Here is a 10,401-nt window from a genome sequence, read left to right as displayed (position 1 = left end):
GGCTTGGATAAGAAAAAATTGCTTGATATAATATGGAACAAATGGGTATTTATGCATAGGGCACAATCAATTATGCGAGTGATGCAAATGTGGCTGAATTTTTTGGGATTCAAAGCCACCAATTAATATAAGGTTTCTAATCTCCACGATGTTGACATTGTGATTGTAAGGCCTATGGAGAGGGCACCATAGCTATGGTTATCATGAATAGGGAACTTCTCACATTTCAATGCCCAAAAAAATCTCAGGGTCATTAATCCTATTGTATCCCATAACAGCTACGTAGCTATGCTTAATTACCCAAAGGCACCAAGAATCAGATTAAGTTTAAATTAAAACCAATTCCAAAAGCACCATGCTACTAAGCACATCCAAGGGACATGAACACATGTACTTTACCACATCATCTATATGTGGAATTTATAGTACCACACTTCAAAAGGCTTGCCTTTGTAACCACCCTAGATGGAACATTAACTATTTTAAAACCTTATGTTTGAAGGCAGCTCATGCATTAAGGTATGGTCCAAGGAGACATGTCAAAACCTTTCTGTCTTTGTTCACTCCCTTGTTCATGTTTATTCATCTTCTTTTCTTATTTAATTATTTATTCAAGGATTTTGGAGTACTTGTAGATGTCCCCTTTCTGAGTTTTCTCTTAAACAACCCCACATAAAAGGGGTATAACTTTCTTCTTTATTATGGCCTTTGTTTGAGCATCAAGAGACTATATCGAATGGTTCATTATTGTGTTGTTTATGATTGTAGAGCTTGCCATGTTCTCCTCAACATGCAATAAGGCTCAATGAGAAGTGCATCTAAAGCTTAGTTTTTGTGAGCTCTATCATCAAGAAGGGTTGCTTGGGTGGTGTCTCAAAAAGAAGATGGCTTCCTGTGGTTAACTATTCATTTGAGAAAGATAAAATGAGGAATGATAGATGGGATGGACTTGCGTTTGACATTCTGATGATCAGTAGGACATCACTAGAGGAAAAGGAATGGTTGATTCTATCTTTCAATGGGCTATGAGAATGGGAACCCAAATAGCTATCATGAATAGCTATGATTACATCAGTTATGCTCAGCACATGTATGTTTGTTTTCTTCTATTCAATTTTCCTTATCATTTATTAATTTATTAAATTAGGCCATTTTTTTTTTCACTCAATCTTGTCAATTATGACCAAGTATGCTTATGATGACACTACATCAAATGGTTTTTACATAGCTCCCACCTTCATGGATAAGCTGGTCCTCCAAATAGCTAAGAATTTCATGGATTTGCCTAAATTAAGGTATGTAATAGTCTATTTTCTCTTTCAAAAGTTTATTCATATTGGTAGAAGATGTAAAGAAAGCATGTGAATGTTATTGGCCTATCTATTTTGATCCAATGCCCAATTGGGTAATGCAAGTGGTGTGAGGTAATGCAAACCATGTAGTGTGCTTGGGTGTTATTCATAAGGATGGGATAATTCCTTCTTTGATTTAATAGAATACCTAGGGTTGTCTTGATCATCTAAAATCTAGCCATTGTGAGACACCCCTCTGCCAGGAAATTTTTCTCTAGCCTACCTATGAATGCGGATGTCATAAGTTTAACCAGCTTGGGTGTGTTTGAGAAGCTGAGATTAATAGCTTAAACCAATACAACTGACCCCATTCCACATAAATATATTTTATGAGCTATGCATTTGATTGTTCATGTTATGTTGATAACAAAGGGTTCATTTACATGTTGCTATGTATTTCATTATTCATGTTATGCTAATAACAAATGGTTCATTTACATGTTCCTAGGCATTGGCCTAACTATTAGGTATTCTAACCCAAGAGAAACTCTAAGGGATGTACATTTTTCTGATAATGTTTGAGAAGACTATGTTAGTTTCAAATCATATAAGTTTTGGGGAGGGTGGCTAATTTAGTGGTTTTGCAATGTTCAAAAAAAACTGATCTAATGTTTGGATAAATTGATCAATGAACAAATTGAAATATCAGAAAAGTTGAAAACAATAGAATAGATAGTAAAATAGTAAATACATACCATAAAGCTTTCTTTCTATGCTGTGAAAATCTAGAATTTGATAGTGAGCTATTGATCACCATTTGATTGATGATGTTATTGGGCATGCCAACTCTCCTCTTGTTTGGAAAATCCAAGTATCCCCTAATTTTGTTTGACATGTTGTCTAGGATTAAACATACTAATGTTCTTGGCTAAATCTCTTGGTCAGAATTCACTCATCAATAACTATAAAAATAAGTGTTTCTACTAGAGAAGCAATTTTACTATTTACTTTCTTATAAATAACAAAAGTTATCAGTTATTCTTGTGATTTATTTCAATCATTTTGCCTCTTATTTTGGGGGTTTAGAGTGGCAAAGGGCAAGGAAAATCATTTTAGTGCAAGGTTGTTTTTGCAAAGCTAGGGATCAAGTAAGTGAGACATTCTTCTAAAGATAGATGCTTTCCTCAAAGTAAGTCATTATGAATTGAGCATCTTTATTAGTCAAATGCTACTACCCACTCAGAACATATTCAATTGTAAAACTAAAGCTGAATTAAGTTTTTTTATTAGAGCTGTTTATTATAAATGCAATCCTTAGTTCAATTTCTCTAATTCTAGCAAGGATGTTGGGCAAAGGTGATGAATGGGATTAATGAATTTCTTTTTGAAATTGTGCATTCCACCATTACTAGTCTTGTAGAAAGTACAACATTACCATTCCAATTTCACTTTCTAAATTGGAATCCTTCAAATCGACCAGACCTAATTGGAAAGAACTACCACATGCACAAATGTACTCTGCAATCAAGGCCACAAGTTTTGAAAATTATTTAGCAGCAGGGCATTATTAGGGTTGAATAATTTCAAAACTAGCATCTAATGGGGGCCAAAAGTTTTGAAAAATATTGAATAGGAGGGCATTATTGGGATTGAATCCAATTTCAAAACTTCTCTTATTTGAAAACTACTTATTTTTCTGTTCAATGAAGTCCCATTATTATGAGTGTAGGAGAATTGGAGAGTGGAAATGCAGGTGAACTTGCCAAACTTATCAGGCAAAGATATAGGTAGGCTTTTGATATAATAAAGAAAGGAAAGATGTGTGCTCTCTTCATAAACAATCTTGATATAGGCACTAGTAGAATGGGTGGAACTACACAGTACACAGTCAATAATCAAATGGTGAATGCAATTATCATGAACATTGTAGACAATCTTACAAATGTTCAACTACTAGGCCAATATAACAAAGTTGAGAATCCTCAAGTGCCAATTATCATTAGAAGAAATGACTTTTCTACTTTATATGCACCTTTGATTAGAGATGGAAGGATGGAAAATTTCTATTGGGCACCTACCCAAGATGACCTCATTGGCATTTGCAGAGGAATTTTAAGGGCAAATAATGTGCACCTTAAAGTGATAGCCAATTTAGTAGATATGTTCCTTGGTCAGTCAATAGGTAAGAAGCACTTGAAAATCTTATTATTTGTAATGACTTCAAGCTTGTCTCACCTTGTGTCTTTTGGTTGGGGATCTATATTTACAAGAATGAAGTTAAGACATTGGTTCTAGCCTAATTTACCAAACAACAAGTAAAAAGTTATGGTGTTCTATCCATAATGTCATCATATTTGGTGGTATATGATGAAACACTAACAAAAGTGTTCTAGTTTATATTCTAGACTTCTTTGGTGCTCTAAGAGCTCGAGCATATCACGATGAGGTATCCACTCTTGGTATTCTTGAGGTACTACAACTTGAGAACAATTTTGAGATACTTGAGGGCATGCAACTTGAGAACAATTTTGAGATATTTGAGGGCCTGCAAATTGAGATATCAAACAAAGCCTTAGTTGTGTTGATGTCTCATGTGGTCACCATAAATGTGGAGAACAAGGTTAGTATGCATAAAGCATGATTATATTGCTAGGAGGAAATGAAAGCAGTCGTAAAAAAGAAATATGTGCAACATAGCTTCTCTAAAAAAGAATCTTCTTAACCATTGACCAAAAGGAAAACATAAACAATCCACAAAGAAATGTTGGAAATAATATTCCTAGACATAAGCCATTGGCTTTCTTAAAAACCTATTTCCATTGGTAGGATTTTGTTAAACCGATTGTAAGTAGTCACAATAAATTAAGAAAGAAATCTAAAGAGATTGTCATTCAAAATAAAATTTTTTACTTACCAACTTTCCATCAACTATCTAAATTTTAGCCTACTGATCTTTAATCTCTGTGACTTCTCCATCAATCCAAGCCACTTTAGAATCTTGCACCCATACTTGAGAACCTACAAGAATGTTTACAAGAGTTTCTTGTATTCAACCAAAAAGACCATGCCCACAATTCAAGATGGCATTGCTAGCAAGACACTGAATTATCTGTAAGATTTTTTGTTATCTACATAACCTTACATGAATTCAGTCACACAATTTTCTACATTGAGCTAATAAAAGATATTGCTACAAAGCCGTAAAGATATTTGATGCTAAAAATATAAATTCAGTCAAATGAACATTATTATGCAAGTACAATTATCACTTCTTAGTGTTTAAAAATATTCCTTTTCCAAGTATGCAAACAACATACATATTTTCCAAGAGAAGCTCCTCTTTTTGCTAATAATAAAGGTTGTGCTATTGCAATAGTTTTCCAAGGATGAATTGTTGAATGTGGTGGCATTGATAGAGATGGCAACACATTAGTTGCTTTTTGTTTCTTCTATGATGCTGAAATAGTTGGACTAGGGGATGGATCATGGATCTAGAATAGCTTAAGACATTGTGATAAGTACATAAGAGGAAAATAAAAAATAAGAGGGGAAATCAAATATATTACATAGAAAACTCAATTTGACGAATCGCCCAACACCACCTCACTTATAATACTATTCTAACAAGCTAGGTAGATTTGGTTGCATTAAAAAAAATGATCCTAACTATAATGCTAACTAATGATTAATGAAATAACTCAATGATATAAGATGGTAAAGATATTTAAGGTATAGAAATGGAAAGAGCAAACAACTAAGACCAACTAGTAGGCTAAGTGAGCTCTTTATCCAAGAGACCTACACGACTCAAAGGACTACAATGTAGATTTAGGGTGCCAATTCAGCACATGTCTATCTTAAATGGATAGGCTATAGATGGTTGTACAAAAAGGTACAATAACATCACGTAAGATGGTCATATGAGCCATTCAAATATATTTAGTTAAATAAGACAATGCTTGCAGGCCGAATGTGCACGGTCATTTAGAAATTAGAAAGTACAAGGATATGAATCACGATTGGGAATTAGATTACTATGGAGGGTCTATCATGAAAAAGATAAGTTATGAAGCAAAGTCATATAGACTAAGTATTTGATGAACAATGTTGACAATCTTTTCACTTGTAAGCTGCCTGGAGTGTTGAGATAATGAGTGTTGCAAACATTGCATAATATTGTTATTTTTTTTTTTTTTTTATGTAATGTTGTGCCTACATGGACATGCAACATGTAAAGATTCCCCTGGAATATTCTTGATGAGTTGTATTGTAACATTGTGAAAATATTTTATGTAATTATTTAATATTGGGGAAAAGAATTAAATGCCCAATACTAAATGTGGGGTCAGTGGGTTAGGTAGCACATGGTTTATGTAATACCACTTAGTGGTTTTGTGGGACTTGCTACTATATAAGCAGCCACAAGGGTAGTTGTTGTAGAGAGAGAAAAAAGAGAGAGTGACAAGGAGAAGACAAAAGGCAAGAGTCAAGCGGGACAAGGCTTGATAGGTTAGCCAAGGGAGCATTTGTGAAGGTTGAAAGCATGGCATGGGATGTGTGGATTCATGCTTGTTCACATAGTTTGCTCGGTTGTGGCTATGGCCTTGAAGGCTTACATGGTTGTATGGCAATGGTATTTTTGCTGAATAATACATGATGATGGATGCTTTTGGATGCTGGGTTTTTCCCTCAATGAGGGTTTCCCAGGGTATATCTTGTGTCACAATTTTGTGGGTATGTTGTCTATTCTCTTGCATGTGGATTTTAATTTCGTATTTATTTTGGATCTATTATGGGTTATGTGGAAATGGTTATATTCTTTATTGCCAAGTTTCCTTACAAGTGGTATCAGAGCTATGATTTTATTATTGTAACCCTAGATTGAATCCATGGGAATGCATGAGAGGATAAAAGAAAGGGCAAGATATATGAATGTTTTATTGCAGATCTGAGGGTTTTGGATTTGCTGTTATGATGGGATGTTAAAATATTTGGGCATGGGAAATTGTTGGACAAAAGATTTTTTTGGATGTTTCATTTAAATGAGGGTTTTGGGAGGTAGCTTGCAGAAATGACCTCCTAGGTAAAAGCAAACCTCACCATTGGATCCGGGTCGACATTTTCATAAATTTTGATATATAATATGCCTTAGTTTGGCCATGTTCAGAGGAAATGAAAGAGTTTTTTAGTTTCAGCCCATGATGGCTGTCAAATTTAATCCCGTCAGAATTTTTGTCACTAAAAAAAATTAAAAAATTAAAAGTCGTACTGAAAATGGTAAAAAGACTGTCTTAGTAAAACGGTCATAACTTTCTCTCAGAATATCGGATTTCAGAGTTCTTACAGGCGTTGGAAAGCTAATTCAGAGCACTACAAGATTGTATAGGTTTGGTTCTATAATTTTGAAATTTAGTTAGGTTTTTAGAGCCCTAAAGTCAGATGTTGTTTATTTTGAGAACGGATTAGGGCATAACTTGGGCATACGGAGTCAGATTTTGGACTTCGAGTAGTCAACAGAAAGCTCTTGGAGAGATCTACACAATGGTTCAGATTTGGTGTAGGTTTGGAATGATTTATTTGGTGATATATTTATCTGAATAGTTTATAGGTATATTTTGACTATGGTAACATTGTGAGTTGATGGCATTGGAGATTTAAGATTTGATGTCATTGTATACTCAGTTCATATTTCAGATTGGTCTCATGATGATATGGTTATTAGTGTTTGGTTTGGATATGCATGATGACTTGTTGGATCTACAAGTTGTGTAGTGTTGTAAGCGGTCTATACTTACAGGTTGCATTTATAGCTTGGTTATGGGTTGTCTTTGCCCATTGATCTTTCATTATTGATGCATATTCAGATTGGTGGCTTGGATTTGGGTTGTCTATGCCCTAAGTCATATGATTTTATAATTTTATCTTCATGTAGAAGGGATGAGATGTTGTTACCAGATACAGTCATGGCAAAGGATTGTGGTTGACTATGCTGACAGGTTGGACCTATTGAAAGCCAGATGCTCGGTTCATGGATGTGATCATGGTGTCATGGATTTTGGCATGACATGATTGGATATACAGGTACATCCTTGATTTTCATTAGCTTGGATTTTCTGATTTGGTTATGGTGGTATATCTTCTTGGTTGAGGATCATGGTTATTTAGTTTCTTTTGAGGAGCTCATGATGTGCACTTTGAGTTCTTTGATAGTTTGATGCCTTGGTTGATTCTCATGGTTAGAGGATGGGTTTTTCATCATTATGTCATGGATAGCTTGGATACATGGTTTAGTGGGAGCTTGTGACAGTGATGGGGTGAGTGTAGGATTAGTTCCTGGTTTGGTTTATATCTTCTTGGTTTGGAGAGGATGGATTTTATGATGCCACAAGTGACTTGGTACCACAGTTGAGTGGGATTTTTGTTGGCATTGATATATTTATTGAGTTTTTGCAGATGTTGGAGGTTTGTCTTAGATCCTGTTGTTGCAGAAGCGTCTTTGACATTTGCATGGTACACTTTTTATCTTCATGGTGTGTGAAGATGGATAGATCTTAAGGACTCATGGGGTTCTTGGTTATCTTCATGGTGTGTGGAGATGGTTCTTCCTGGTATGTGGAGATGGTTTTCTTCATGGTGTGTGGAGATGGTTGCATCTTGAGGACTCACAGGGTTCTTGGTAAAGGTGTGGTTTATGTTTTTATTCTACATGTCATCCTTGGTATGAGGATGGTTTCATTATTATGTCATGGTATACTCTTGATATGCATTTAGAGTTGTGACATGTTATGGTGTGTTCATATGGAGCATGTTATCTCTTTTTAGTTGAGATGGTAAGATCATGTTGTCATGTTTATGTTCCTGAGGCCATGGTTGAAACTTTGACATTGATTTTGGTTTAGTTTCTTGGTATTGAGTACACTGATCATAAGCTGGATACTTCATGATATTGCTATGTTGCATTTGGAGTTGGCATGGATTGATTGGTTACAGGTGCTCATGGATACTTAGAGATGGTGGTGATGCTGATTTCTCTTGGATTAGAGAAGTATTTGTTGGGACGCTTGATGGTTTCAGCAGGAAGCCCGAGGGGCAGTCACCTGATATGGACCTGAGAGGAGATTGTTCTTAGATGAGTCTTGGTTGGAGACTTGGGTATCTTGATGAGCATTCTCATTCCCCACTCTTGATCTACTCGGTGGTTTTCTACTTGAGAGGTATAGCCCATTTTTTTCTCTCAGTTGCATTATATTTATGCTTGTCTTTCATGGATATGGATCTTGAGCTATGGTACATGAGTTAGTTCTTGAGGGTTCATTTGAGAGATGGTTTAGCATTGGTTATCTCCATGTGCATATGTTTTTATGCTGGTTGAGTTTGGGAGATGGTTTTATATTTGGGCATTTTCCTTGGATTAGGAATGGTTATTCCTTGGTTTAGGAATGGGTTTATGAGTTTGATCTTCTTGTGAGAGGCTTACATCCATGATGATTTATATGGTATGGTTTGGGTGTTGTTGAGGCTTCTTGTTGGGGTTTTATGGAGGAGATCATACTTGCACAGTTTACATCTAGAGGTGCGTGTAGAGGGACATGATACAGGTTATGATTTGCATGGTTTCTCTGGTCTTGGTTATCTTCCTGGATGTTTAGTTTTGCCTACATTGGATTTGAGATTGGTTAAAGATTGTGATCACTAGTTTGTGCTCATGTATGTCATGTGAGAGATGACATGGTTATTTCTTTCTCTTTCCTCTGTTGGTTGTGGTGAACTTGGGAGAGCATTGGAGACTTGTTTTGAGAGTTGTTCTTGCAAGATATCAGTTTATGTATTGTGGATGTCCTTGATGCTACATGGATTCACTTCTTTTAGATGTGTTGAGTGGATTGGTTATAGATTTGATATTATCTTTTGCAGTGGGAGCTTCTTGGTATATATGTGGCAGGTATTGCTCTTGAGGCTTGTGATTGCAGGTTATAGATTGGATATGTCAGTGATATGAGATTCACTTGTTATACCTTTGAGGTATGGATAGTTGGATGGGTTTGGCACTTTGTTGTGGGTGCTATTTCAGCTATGGATATTTTGACAACTATGGATACATGTGATTACCTTTTGGATCAAGTTTTTGTGCTTGGAATTTCAGTTGGTATAGGATTTTATGATCTTCTAATGTGACAGGTTGGGTGGTTTTCTCTTTGGATGGCTTCTATGTATGTCCAGTGGCAGTGGCATAATAGGAGGTGAGATCATTCATGTTTGAGATGCTGGATACTTTGATTTTCTTGCGGGTACCAGGATGGAGCACTTGGTGTATTTTGATCCATGATGGTGGATGTGCTGGGAGGGATTGTTCCCTTGTTCATTTATGTGGCTACAGAATGACCCTATGCAATGTATACAACAAGTGGGAGATTGTTGAGATAATGAGTGTTGCACACATTGCATAATATTGTTATTTTTTTATTTTTTTATTATGTAATGTTGTGCCTAGATGGATGTGCAACATGTAAAGATTCCCCTGGAATATTCTTGATGAGTTGTATTGTAACATTGTGAAAATATTTTATGTAATTATTTAATATTGGGGAAAAGAATTAAATGCCCAATACTAAATGTGGGGTCAGTGGGTTAGGTAGCACATGGTTTTAGCACATGGTTTATGTAATACCACTTAGTGGTTTTGTGGGACTTGCTACTATATAAGCAACCACAAGGGTAGTTGTTGTAGAGAGAGAAAAAAGAGAGAGTGACAAGGAGAAGACAAAAGGCAAGAGTCGAGCGGGACAAGGCTTGATAGGTTAGCCAAGGGAGCATTTGTGAAGTTTGAAAGCATGGCATGGGATGTGTGGATTCATGCTTGTTCACATAGTTTGCTCGGTTGTGGCTATGGCCATGAAGGCTTCCATGGTTGTATGGCAATGGTATTTTTGCTGAATAATACATGATGATGGATGCTTTTGGAGGCTGGGTTTTTCCCTCAATGAGGGTTTCCCAGGGTATATCTTGTGTCACAATTTTGTGGGTATGTTGTCTATTCTCTTGCATGTGGATTTTAATTTCGTATTTATTTTGGATAAGTTATGAAGCAAAGTCATATAGACTAAGTATT

General features: G+C 35.8%; 1 pseudogene; it reads left to right on the top strand.

Annotated features, from left to right (window-relative positions):
- Window positions 1-924: 924 nt before the first annotated feature.
- LOC149543942 (ribulose bisphosphate carboxylase/oxygenase activase 1, chloroplastic-like) lies at window positions 925-3,933 on the top strand (annotated as a pseudogene).
- Window positions 3,934-10,401: the final 6,468 nt, after the last annotated feature.

Source organism: Cupressus sempervirens, chromosome 8, assembly GCF_028749045.1.
Source record: "Cupressus sempervirens isolate cs-2001-9-10 chromosome 8, ASM2874904v1, whole genome shotgun sequence".
Taxonomy (NCBI): Eukaryota; Viridiplantae; Streptophyta; class Pinopsida; order Cupressales; family Cupressaceae; genus Cupressus; species Cupressus sempervirens.
The sequence above is the reverse complement of the archived record's forward strand: the minus strand, read 5'-3'. Positions and strand labels throughout refer to the sequence as shown.